Genomic DNA, 13337 nt, shown 5'->3' with positions numbered 1-13337 from the left:
CTTGGTTTTGTACCTCTCAGAGGAGGAAGAATTCTTGTTAAGGCAGACTTTGTCTGCAGTGATCCATTTTCATCAACCATTTCAGAGGGAAGATCCTTCCTGAACTATGTATACACAGTCTGCAGGTAAAACAAAAACATGGATTATGTGGTAAGAGAATCTTACAAAGGCTGTATGTGAACAATTCTATGTGTGTGTGCATTTGCGTTGAAGGTGTTACTGCTCAGGTGCCTTGATGGTATGTGCAGCAGAAAGCATAGGCTTTAATAGAACCTGCAGTGAGTTAGTTGATGCCAGCTGAAAACACATTATACACAAAAGAGTTTTGGTTCCCCCTTTTTCTGTGTCCCCTTGCCCTGCTACCCCCCACCTTCTGTGGCCCCAGTTTCCTATATGTTTCCTTTTTGTTACTGAGAACTAGAGGCAGGGCATTGCTTCAGGGGACAGTGATGAGGTGAAACTCTAGGCTGGAAATCAAGAGTCACTGACCTAGGGATGGAAAGATACTTTGCTGATGCTTAAGAGAGCTTTTGTGTTCAAAGACCGATACTGGATGACAGACAGATTACTGGGGGCCCTGGATAAGCCAAAGGCCTAGGGGTCAAAGCAACTGGTTTACGGTTACCTTAATAATGTCAGATGCCTCACACTTTTTAATTCTTTTCCTTTCTACACCAAATGATCTTACTTATTTCAAGTTTCTATTGTATGAAACAGTGATCATTTCTCTCATCAGTTTTGATGACCTTAGCTGTTCCTGGGCTCTCCAGCTCAATAAGCTGAGAGAGGGCAATAAAAAACAAATCTGCACCTCTAATTGGCTTTTGAAAAAGCGGTGTTTACCATTCACTGCATGAACTGACTGTCAGACATTATACCACCATGGAAACACTCTACAGCTGCATGTCATGAATGTAAAATAGCACAAGGCACAGAGTTGGTTGTTTTTTGTTTTTTGTTTTTTTTTTTTCTGTTTGTCTTCAAGTATAGCAAATGCTTTCAGAAGCAAGGTGAATCAGTAGGTGCAAATCTTCAGTAAAGTGGCTATTGTGTGGGGGAAACTTTAAAAGTATAATATGCTCATGTACAGCATATAAATTAGTATGTAGAAATCAAAATAAGATGTTGATGAGCTATTATGGTTTTTAGAAAATTAATTATAAAAAACCTTGAAACTCTTTCCAGTAACATAGTATGAAGCTATGATCTTTAGTGACACTGCACTTACCAGAGGAAGTTGTGTGTATTGTTTGTGGTCACAATACCAACTGCAAGTAGGAAATGTGACTTTGGAGGTACTGTTTGTCAGTAGGAAAGAGTATTTTTTTTTCTACCTGGTCTGCAGTTGGATAGCACTGCTAAACTGCACTGCTGCAATAAATGCAGAATTTATACTGACAAATTTATGTTGACAGAGCTGGCAAAGGTGTCGGCCAAGCCATTTTCAATCATCTATCAGCATTCCTGATCAACCTGAGAGGCCCCAAAGGATGGGATGCTTGCGACTGTGTAAGGAAAACTGTTAATCACAGCCTGAACCTCTGATTAACCATCTGAGGCAAGCGATGAATCAGCTGCGGGAGTACAGGTGAAGGTAATTCAGCTGTGCTCCTGGAAGGGGTAGAGCTTGACTCCACCTCTCCTAGATCCCATTTGAGGGCTGACCACCACTAAGGCAGCATCTCTTTCTGGAGATTGTTTCTGTGTGGAGTTTGTACAGTGAGCCTTAACATTGGTAAGTCTTTCCTATATAACCTCTATCTATCCATCTATTTTACCTTTGTATAATTACAACTATACGCTTTTGTATAATTGTTACTGTACATACTGTGATTCCTATCTACAGGAAAGGTCGTAAGGAGGGTCTGTGGGGAACTGCAGGCCTATCAGCCTGAATTTAGTGCCAGGAAAGGTTACAGAGGAAAGGTTACATGGCGTGTGCAGGACAACCAGGGATCAGATCCAGCCAGCATGGGTTCGTGAATGGCTGGTCTTGCTTGACCAGTCTGACCTTCTTCTGTGATTGGGTGACCAGCCTGGTGGATGAGGGAAAGGCTGTTGATGTGGTCTACCTTGATTTCAGCAAAGCCTTCTACATTGTCTCCCACAGTATTATACTGGTGAGGATGGCAGCCTGTGGCTTGGACAGATACAATCTTTGCTGGGAAAAGAACTAGCTGGATGGCTGGTGGTGAGAAAGTGGTGGTGAATGGAATTAAAACTAGCTGGTGACTGGTCATGAGGGGAGATTCAGATTGGGTGTTAGGAAATACCTCTTATATGAGAGAGTGGTCAGGTGCTGGAATGGGCTGTCCAGGGAGGTGGTGTAGTGACTGACCCATTAGGTGTTTGAGGAATGCTAAGATGTTGCACTGAGGGGCATGGTTTAGTGGGTGGATGGTTGGACTGGATGATCTCAGAGGTCTTTTCCAGCCTTGGTGATTCTGCGATTCTATGATTCTCAAAGCTACAGTTCTCAGAGAAGCTGTAGCCTCAGCCATTTGCAGCCAGTTATTAAGTTCCACTGGGCTAACGTGTAATGAAATGTTTCTGAGCTCCTTTGGGAACATCTGGCTTTCCTTCCAGCTGCTTGTGAGGGAACTCCTTACAGATAATGAAGTTCTGCACCTGCTGCATTTGCTGTTTCTCAGCCATGCAGAATTCCCTTTCTGGGGTGTTCTTTTGTTCAGTGTCTAGAAAAATGTGAACACTTGCCAGCTGAACTACCTTAGGTCCTGAAAAACACTTCTAGTAGTCTCATTATCAAGTGGATTCCTAGAACAAATGCTGTGGGTTCTGACTTGTACAGACTGTTTTGTTGTTTTAGCAGTTATCTAAAGAAACTCATTTTTAACAAAGATCATTTTTAATACCATGTTGAGATTCAAGGTTTTTCAGTACCTTAAAATGTAACGTTCATGTACTGAAGCCCTTATCTAGCAGCCTTCTCAACTTAAGACTCAGTTATGTCACAAGGTAACCCTGCCATCTACTGGGAAGTTTTTAGTAATGTTTTTTGCCTCTGTAACTGTGACGGGAGAGGGATGTCTGAAGTTTTACCTGCAGAAAGGGCCTTCTCTCTTTTGAAAGGAACAGAATGATTTCCTGTTGTTCAGGGGTGACGCACTTCTGAAATGCTCAGATGGTGAATTACTGGAGAAAGCTTCAAAAGTGTAATGAGAAAGGGCTTTTCTCTTCTCTCTTGCACCACCAACCTTTTCTCTGTTAAAGTTTTCTGAATCTGTCATTCTTTTCCCAATTTCCTTTTCAGTTGTGTCCCAGGACTAGAGGGATGGGTGGGGAGTCTTCTGGCCTCCCAGGTCTCTGCATGGCCAGAAAAGCTGGGAGCTCAATGGGCAGCTAGCATTGCATAGCTGCTTTTATGGACAGGAGATTTCACATATGTGAGTCTGATTTCCAGTTGAGTGTGGACCCTGAGGGTCATCTAGGGAGATGGGAGAAGAAAGCATCTGGATTGAACAACAAGAAGCTGTTCTAGGAAAGTGGTGCATGTATCCATGTTGTACGTCACTTGTGGATGATACTGTGGAAGAGGTGCTGGGGCTGCCTGGGCTCAAATTTGGCTAGTTTGCCCTTTTCTCTCTGTGTTACTTCATAGCTGGTAGGCTACTGGCATCAGGGAATAGCCTAGTAGCAGGCTCTTCCTGGCTTTCTTAGCTTACATTTTTCTTTCCCTATATATCTGTGTAACAGAGAGGTACAAAGCAGTCCTTCAGCGTGGTCAGTCATATACACAGTTTTGTCTCTTCTTCTGGGTGCATCATGCACTGAAGGCATCAGAGCCATCATCTTTAATTACTGCAGGCCCATTCCATGTCACACTCTTCCCGTACTCACTTCTGAAGGTGAGTTTTGCTTTTGTTATTCCACAGACAGGGTTTTTTTTTCTGCTCAGAATAAAGCCTATAGCTTTGTATAAAAATCAATCTTAAGAGCAAAAGGGATTATCTCATCTGAAAGAGAGAGGAACAAAACACAAGCCAAAACAATAAATTAAAACTTGTCCCATAAAATAGTCAAAGGAATCTGTAAATCAGCTGGCAATAGATTCTAAGAACTGGAGGCCATGTCCCTGCTTAATCAGCTGCCATGCAGAGATTTTCAGCTAGTTTTGTCTGTGCCCTGTAGCCAAGTACATGCAACTGCACCAGCGCATCTGCAGCCATGTGTGCTAGCATGATGTCCAGTGCTGCTCAATAAAGTTAGCTGTGACTTTAGCTGTGCTGGTCAGGACACAATTGTTGACCAGACTCACATCCAAGCACTGAGTGTGGGATATCTGCATGGGGATTCTAGCAGGAGGAGTCAGATTTGATGTGCCAGCACCTGGCAGTGCAGATATGCAAAAAAAACCCTGTCTTTGCAACCATGACAGATTCCTACTAGCAAGCAGAAGATTCTCCACACTGATTTTTCAAATGTCAGCAGCTTTGCAAATGAAGTGTATTAAGGATCTGCTTTAGTTGTGTATTTTAAGACTAGATTAAAAAGCAAGCTACCAGGGGCACATAATTTCAAGGATTATCACACAATGGCAGAAATAGAATTGAAGTGCTCTTTCACCTACTGTTTACCAAAAGCGATGATATCTCTTGATTCTGTTATGGGGGAATTGATGTAACTTTTTCTTTCATAGCATAAAAGACTAATTTTGTTACCTCCTCTTCACTACAGCTGTCATTTTACAGCTTACCTCCCTATGGAATGACCTTGAATTGGGCTGGTATTTCAGGTAGTAAAAGAAGAAAAAAGGTAATTGGCACCATCACATTGAATGGAAGAAAGGAGCTCAACACAATCATAGGCATAAATTTTAGCTCATGAACACTTTCAGTTATTTAGTCTTATGGAGTGTTTTCTCCTACAATACAATAGAAGGCAATTTTAATTGGCTAGCTTTTAAAGACACGGAAATGTGAAAATCATTTATCTATGATGAAATGAGATTATCTGTTTCAGGAGTGGGACCATCAAGGTCAACCTCATAGCTCTGCAGAACAATCTTTGCATTAGGTGTAAGCAGGGGTAGTTTTACCAGGAGAAGACAGAGGAACTCCTCAAGCTGCTCATGGGATGGGTGCGGTGGGGGATGGGGGGGAAGGATTTTCAAATTAAATTAATTCTAATTTTCAGCTTCAGAACTGAGATAGAAACCTAAATACAAACAGTACTACTTAGGAGAAAGGGTGGGATACGGTGGTGATGCTGTTCTACCCTGCTGTGAACTCCACATCTCTTTCATGCATTGGGCCAGCTGGTGTGAACCAGGTTCTTATTCTTTTTAACCATTTCTAAGCATTACATTGAATTATTCATTAAGCAGATGTGAGATGATTTTAGTCATGCCTACATCCTAAAGGGAACAAAAAATATTGTGGTTTGACTTCTGTCACATCATGATATGGTGTATGGAGCAGGTTAGGAAAAATCTCTTCCACCTCCCCTGGATTTCATCTCTGTAAAGATCAGCTATGCAGCCCCTATGCAGAACTTTTTTTTTTGTTTTGTTTTTTTTGTTTTGTCACATACCTTCTTCTCTTCTGATGGTTTCTAAAGCTTCTTTTTCCTTCTCACATTCAATTTAACAATATTCTGATATTTTTGTAAGTCTTTCTTTTTGTCTGCAACATAGGTTGATTTTACTGCCTGCTCTCATTGTTCCCAGTCCTAAAATACCAAGTCATGTCAGGAGAAATTATAACAGATACTAGCAGATTGTCTAAGAGGGAGAAAGTGGTACCATCTGCTGAGATAAATGAAACTGCAAGAAATTCCAAGACTCGTAGGCTGTCAAAATATTCATTGTTGCAGACTTATACTGGGTAATACTTGTTTGTACTTTTCAGAGTAGATGGATGTACAGAACTTCGAAAGGCAGGAAGAACAAAGCAAAACACCCACCTGCCCAGCCTCCCATCAGTCACTAAACCTTGCTGATGGAACTGGGAATGTGAGTGATTTGTTTCTCCTCGTATATCCCTCAGCTCCAGGAAGACCTGGAATTAAATTTGAGTACCACACCTGTGTATGTTCTAATTAATACATCTGGGGGCTAGGTGCTCGGAAGGACTGGGCTCTCAGAAAGGTGATGTGTCCTTCAGCAAATCTCTTCAACTTTTCCACTGAACTACAGTTTATACATCAGGAAAATGGGGATAGTAGCTTCATAGATTATAGAGTAAGTTTTAAGAGGGCTTTACTGTATGTTCCATTGCTTGCATATACTGTGTAAAGTATTGTGAATTGGAGTTTTCATGCAGGTCTTTAGTTACTGAATATGAGATTCTTTCTTTAGTTTTTAATATATCAGTGAAATCAGTTTCTATACATTAATAAGTAAACATTTCAAACAATGCCAATTTGTAAGAAAAAAATAGTAATGATAATATAGCATATAAAACAAATAATGGACAAAGCAATTTCTCACTCTCTCCACCAATCAATGCCCAGCCAGTCCCCAAGCAGTAGCAGCCTCCCCTTCCACCCCTCCACCTTCACGCCTCCTCTAGTCAACTCTCCTTGATTTTATAGGTTTTTTTTGCATGATGTCATATAACATGAAATGTCCCTTCAGCCAGTTTAGGTCACAGCTGCCCTGGTTCTGTCTCTTTGCAACTCATTGTGCCCCTCAGTCCCTCACTGGCGGAACAGTATGAGAAGCTGAGAAATTGAAATGTCCTTGGCTCTGTACAGCACTGTTTAGCATTAAGTAGAAACATTAGTGTGTCTTCGATTTTGTCTTTCTTCCAAAGCCAAAGCGTGGTGTCATACCAGATGCTGAAGAACATCAGCTCTGTCCCAGCTGATACCAGGTTGCATAAATAAGACAAAATGGAGCTGACATAGTCCAACTGTCAGCAACTAACATACTGTATGCTGGTAACAGACTTCAATACTGTGCATGTAAGGACTTTCAGCAGTAGTATCATTTCATGTACTAAAAGCACCATGCACACTTTCCATCTTGCGTCTCTCCATGGTGTTCTATTTGATGGCTTCAAAGCCTATGTCCTCTCAAGTCACAAATGATTGCCTTGCTTGCTTAGGGTGGCCTTAGGTTCATGTCTTGTGCTTCAGAATTTATACTTTAAATCAGCTATTTGTCTGTGTTGGAAACATTTTCCTTTTGTGACAGTACTGCTCCGAAATGAACTGAATAATCCAGTCTGAGGCAGCAGAAGAGAAACAGGCACCACTTCTACTTGCCTGGGACAGTCTCTAACATTTGGAATCAACCATCACATCAACACTACCTCTGGAAGCTGCGTGGTGAGACAAATCACTCACAAGCAGGAGATACAGTTCAGCTCTGGAGAAAAGCATATGGAAGCTCTGAAGTGTTCCAGAAACTGTACAGAGATGTCACTTTGCATTTTCTCTTCCTTTAGGCAGGTGGATGGTCTCACTCTGCACCTTCTGAGTGATGGAGCTTGGCAGTGTAGAAACTGAGTGATGATTCTGTCCTGCTCACCTCACCTGCACCACGCTATGTGCTTTGCAACAGCACAGCTCAGAGGATTGTGCAGTGGTGGTAGTCTGTACAGATCAGTCTTTTAGATGCACAGGCTGTGTAGTTGGTGTAAATAGCAGCATTCTTGCTTTTAACATAGCTTCACTGCTGCCATTCTGAAGACAAACCACCTTAGCTAATCTGAGGACTTGCTCCATGCCCTGTAGCTGTTTTCTTTTCAGATGGGCTACAGGGTTCCCAGCCCTGCGGCTTCAGATCCCTTAGTGCAACAAAGAGGAAATGCTCCTAGGAGTGCATAATCCCCCTGGATTTTGCTCTCTAAGCTTCCAGCTGAAAAAGGAATCTATGTAATAGTCATGTTGCAAAAATATCCATCATTCCAATGTTATGGCCAACTCGAACAAGCAGAAGCAGTGCTGCTCCTCATTTTGCTCAGATGCTGCTTCTCAAGTCTTTCTGACTTACCTTCATGTAATTGCTGACGTGCAGGATCACAATGCGAGCTTTAAGGTTTTAAGAGATTTGCTAGCTAGAGATAATTTCACTGCTACTTGGCATCTTTCCTTCCATAGATCCAGGCTCAAAGTAAACAGAATTGGCTACAGTATTGTAACACTTGAAGTGTGTTTGTATGTGATAAGTAACTAATCATAGGGTTATCACAGACCGGGGGAAGAGAGACAAAAATACTAAGCTGCTTGGTCATATGTGGGCTCAGAAAAAGTTTAGTTTTCTGCACCAATAAGGTGGAGAGGATTTCTGCTCCCTATTAGCTTTCTGCAGTATTACGATTGATAAGTAAATGGGTATTTTAGGTCCTCCAAAATAGGAAAAACTGAGAGGGCAAATGGACTCACTAGAGCTGTCAGGTTTGGGGGAGCTGCAAGGGATTGCTCTCACGGACAAGCTGTGAGCTGTCAGAACTGAAGGCATTGCAAGGCAGCAGGGACATCTCTGCATTACATCATATGCTTTACTTCTTTAAGTGTGGGAAACTTTTAACACTGGCCTGTGAAATACATCTGTTATGTTGTTTCAGATGCAGCTGTTTGATTTTAGGCTGATGGACTTTAGAAAGATGCTAATTAAGCATCTTGGTCATAAGCTCTAGTTTTCCTTGCAACATTCTTGTTTTGTTTTGGCTTTTTTTTTCTGACAAGGTGAGGTGTAACAGCTATACCGCCTTTGCCATCTTTGGAGATCATGCCTTCTTGTGTCAGAAGCTTAATGTGAGCCTGACGGAGCTTTGCAGAAGTAACAGCAAGTGTTTTGGAGTAGATTCTGACAAAAAGCCATGCAACAATTTACAGAAATGATTGGGGTCTTTCTATTTTGTACAACCATAATTCCTGTTTAGTAGTGGAGGAAGAGTTGCTTTGCTTATTGTATGAATGGCTCCGTGACAGTACAACAGTGAAAAAGGATGTATAGTAGGTGAAAAAAATCCTAAAGAGTCCTTTCTGCTAATTGAAAAGTGATCCACAGTGACTGTGATAGATGGGGAATGGCCATGCTAATTTCATCTCTTTCTGCTCAGCATATATCTGGGCATGTGCAAATCCTTTAGATTCATATTCAGAGCTTGGCAGCTTGGTACAACACTTTTTTCCATCACTTGGTTATGTGATATGTGACCTCTGCTAAGGCATTTATATCACTCATCATCATATATCACTTGCAGCACATTGTGATAGCAGGCTATCAAGAATTTCAGCATGAAAGCTGTAACTTTGTGCATCAACCTGAAAAAAATTCTTCCATGCAACCTGCTTGCAGCCAGCACCTTTCAATTAAAGTTCTGCTAACTTCATTTGCTGTTCTCTTCTCTTAAGCAACTTAATTGCTTCAGTGGTGGGCTGTATGCTTATTGACAGTCATAGGAAACAGAACAAAAACATTCAACAATTTAGGCCCCTGTCTGTGGTTAGTCTTCCAGGCAGTGTTATATAGGCAGTGCTTTCTGATTATTAGCATATGCAGCTGTTTGAAAAATAATTGTTCCCTCAGAGGGTTTATTTCCTCCTTGCCCATTTTCTGCTCATTGCCAAAGAAGTTGAACAGGCTCTAAGGAAGGTCCAGCTTTCCAGGAGAATTTTGCAAGGCAATTGTTTTTAAAATAGAACAGACACCATTACAAAACAGCTTCTGGTAACATGTGTCTTGCATAATTACCTGTGAGTAATGGTACTCCTGGCTTTGTATTTCCTCCCAAATTAAGGTTAAGTGTCCTAACGAGAGTAAGCAAATTTTGCATAGAGTGTTGCTAACAAGTTGGTTACACAGGAGTTGCCAGGCTGTGCTGGGTGTCAGTGGCAGCCAGTGTCAACCATGGTGCTTGTAGATGTGGGACTGGTCAGAGTCATCAGGTTAAAGAAACCTAGGGTTGTGCTCACCATGAATCTGTAGAAGAAAGAGTGGAAAAATCAGATGCTGCTTAGAGGGATGTAGATATGTTCCATACGAATGTATACGTGCAAGTTAACACAGATCAGTATTTTTCACGAGGCTGAGCTAGAACTTCAGGTGAACGCTTACTCAAATATTTTCTCACTTGCATTTGCTGGGTTCTGGCAAATACAGCAGCAGCACAGTTGCTGCAGACATGCCCTGTGCTTACTGACCTTTCAGCTATCTGCCTTATGTCAAGCATTCTTTCTGGGCCCAGGAGAATCTCAGGAGGTTGGAAGCAAACCCAAGTAGAAACATAAACAAATCAGGGCTCTTGATTTCAAAGCACAGCAAAGACATGAGTCAGTCACAGAGATGTCATTCTTTAGTACCCTGCCTGCTGTGTTCAGCTATAATTTCATTGGAAATCAATCCTAAGTGCTATCTCAGAGGAAGCTTTGATGTTTTTTTCATGCAAGCTTTAAAAAAACAGCAAAGTTGGTGGCTGACCAGTGGCAGCTGATGGGTTAATTATTGAATGCAGACAAAATAACCACTGCCTGAATAGCAGAATATCTGAAATCTGCAACAGTCCAGCCTGCAGTGGAACAATGCAGCCTTTGGGGAATAGATCTTTCTCATAGTATGATCTACAACTACATCAAAAGGCAATGCCAAATTCTATAGTCTATTACATGTGCTCTGTAACTGCTGGTTACAGTAGACTTTGGTCTTTAATGTACCACTAGTAACAAAGTGAGGAAGGTCTTGTGATTGAATCAGAGAACCTGACGGGCAAAAGGTTTGGATTTTTACCACCGGCTTCCTCAGAAACTTTGGACAAACCACTGTTTTTGTGTCTTAGCATTCTAAAACATGGAATAAGAATAATTAAGCTGTGTGGTAAATGTACAATTTTTTGTATGATGTCCTGGAAATGAAATGCTTTTTCTGGGCCTGCCTACATTTAGAGGGGACTGTAAAGCCAGGCGTGGGATAGTTTGCTTGCTTACCTGAAAACAAACAAGCTTTTGCTCTGACATCATGTGTGGATCGAAACAAAAGCTCTGTTTGTTCGTTTGTTTGTTTTTAAATTATTGTGATTTATGCAGTAATACTTGTCTTTGTAAGAGTGTGTCACTGTGTGTGTGTCTCTGAGACCTGTTAGTAAAACTTTATCACAACCTAATGAAAAAACACTTCAAGACAAAAAATACAGAAATTTATATAATAATACAGTAGTTTATATTAGGCTGTGCTGTTTCTTCATTAGAATCTGCTAGGTACATTTTGTCATGTTTTGGAAACCTGATGAGTCACTGAAGTTGTGCATTCTTGTGGATTAAATTATTGTCTTCTCTTATGTCATATGTGCCTTGCAGTGTGTGATGTAGCTCTACCTTTATTTTCTTTATCATCCACCATGACACATAAAAATTAAATACAGAAAAAAATCATCATGTCCATGGAGCATGTGTTTTGTCTGGAGATTTCAATTAACATTGCACACAAGGTTGATCCTGTTTCCTCTGCAGTAGGGGATCCCCTTCTGCACCTCTGTGATTGATCCTCAGATGCTGAGGAGGCTGTTTGCTGCCCTTGCTGCTGTGCAGGTGATGGAGTGTAGGTGCCTGTAGGAGAAACTTATATCTAGTCGAAGTTTTATTAATCAGTGGCAAGGTTGTAAAGATGCCTTTCATTTGGACAGGCTCATTACTGCAAGTTTTCAGTGACTCAGCAAATGGAGGGCTTTAGCTGTCAGAATAAAACGGTGTCTTGGGGCACAATGCTGGAGTTGGGTTTACTTTCACCTACTGTTAGCAGAAACTGAAAGTCAATGAAAGTTATAGCAGCAAAATTTTCCAGTGTAGACATGACCTTACTGGAGAAAATTGTGTATTCAGCAGGGCCAGCAACCATCTCTTGATGTTTAGAGGCCAAGTCCTCCCCATGTCTTGTATTTAACCACCTATACACACTGAAAAGGGTGGAGATGCATGGCAATTTAAGTTCTAGTCTTTTGACATGGTGCAATTTAAACTGTGTTATACGTTACAAAAAAACCTCTGTTTTGCCTTATGAGGAACTGCAAGACAACAGTTCACCTTAAGAACTTGGAAAAAAGATAAGCTTCCTAAAGGGACAGATATCTGCCTTATGTTTCTGGACATCCTATGCACTGCTTTTTAGCTGGAGGGGTTTAGTTTTCTTGCATGGCTGCCTTAGAAAGAAAGATTTTCAGAAAATGAGATCACCTGGCTGATTTTTTTTTAATTTCTTTTTCTCCTTTTTCCTTCTTTATTCTAAGGGGGGAAAAAAAAAAGTACTATTAGGCCATGTTTTAATTCTTTGTTTGCTTTATATGTTTTTCAGTGAATATAGTGATGTTATTATTAGGAAATATACAGAAGAGCTAGGCTAACAAGTTGTTGTGTTAGAGAAGAATGGATGGAATTTACCCTTATCCTGGGCTTGCTGAAAGTCTCCACAAGGAACAATCTCCAAAAGAGATCCTTCCCCAGTGATAGTTAGCTCTTTAAAGGTGTCTAGGAGAGGTGGAGCCAGGCTGTGCTCCCAGGGCTGACTTATTGCTTGCCTCAGATGGCTGATCAGAGGTTCAGGCCATGATTCAGCAGTTCCTATACATTTTATGAAAGTATGGTATAAATTTGAGTGTGTAGCACTAACCTCTCAGCTGATCCATTGCAAAGCCCTCAGGTTGTCAGTCATCCACATGGCAGTGTAATATGCAACAAGTGGAGGGGTTCCTCCTTCACTGCTTCCTCTCTGCTCTCCCACACCACGGCGTAGATTAGCACTGCAGCTGTATATGAATTTCAGTTCCAGCTGTGGTGACTTTGGTGTGCAGCTCTGCCATGGCAGTGCTTTCACCACTACTTCTAGTTCTACTACTATTTCCTTACACCTTTCCCTTCCTGCTATTAAATTCACCTGTGAATTAGATGTGACTACAAAGAATATACACAGTGGCAGAAAAGGATCTTTTTGCAAAGAAAAAAAAAAATGGATAGAGGAACATGCTGGAAAATTATAAAAGAATTTGTCATGATAGTAACACATTAGAAGAGTTTTTGCCACAGTATAAGCAAAGTTATGTTGTGTACAGATTAGAGAAACTCACCCAGTTAAACGAACAGTTGGGAGCTTAGAAATGATCTCAATAACACAGTTACCAGGGGAAAATTTCAGCAAAGAACCACATTTACAGAATGCAGAAATGCTGCACTGCATGCTAGTGTTTTGCTCCAGGATTTAATAAAGCATTTAAAGATATTTTCTCTTTCCCAGATTGTCTTCATGCTTATCTCAATCCTTTTTTCATCCTCTCCAATATAAGCTAGACAGCAAAGCACCTAAACCTTTGTCTGGCAATTGGGATACATATTGCTTGGGAGCTCTTGTTTTGGAAATGTTGAATCTGGGTCCCAAAATGCAT

Source organism: Coturnix japonica, chromosome 4, assembly GCF_054131305.1.
Source record: "Coturnix japonica strain WE chromosome 4, WE-NBRP24, whole genome shotgun sequence".
Lineage (NCBI taxonomy): Eukaryota > Metazoa > Chordata > Aves > Galliformes > Phasianidae > Coturnix > Coturnix japonica.
The sequence above is the reverse complement of the archived record's forward strand: the minus strand, read 5'-3'. Positions refer to the sequence as shown.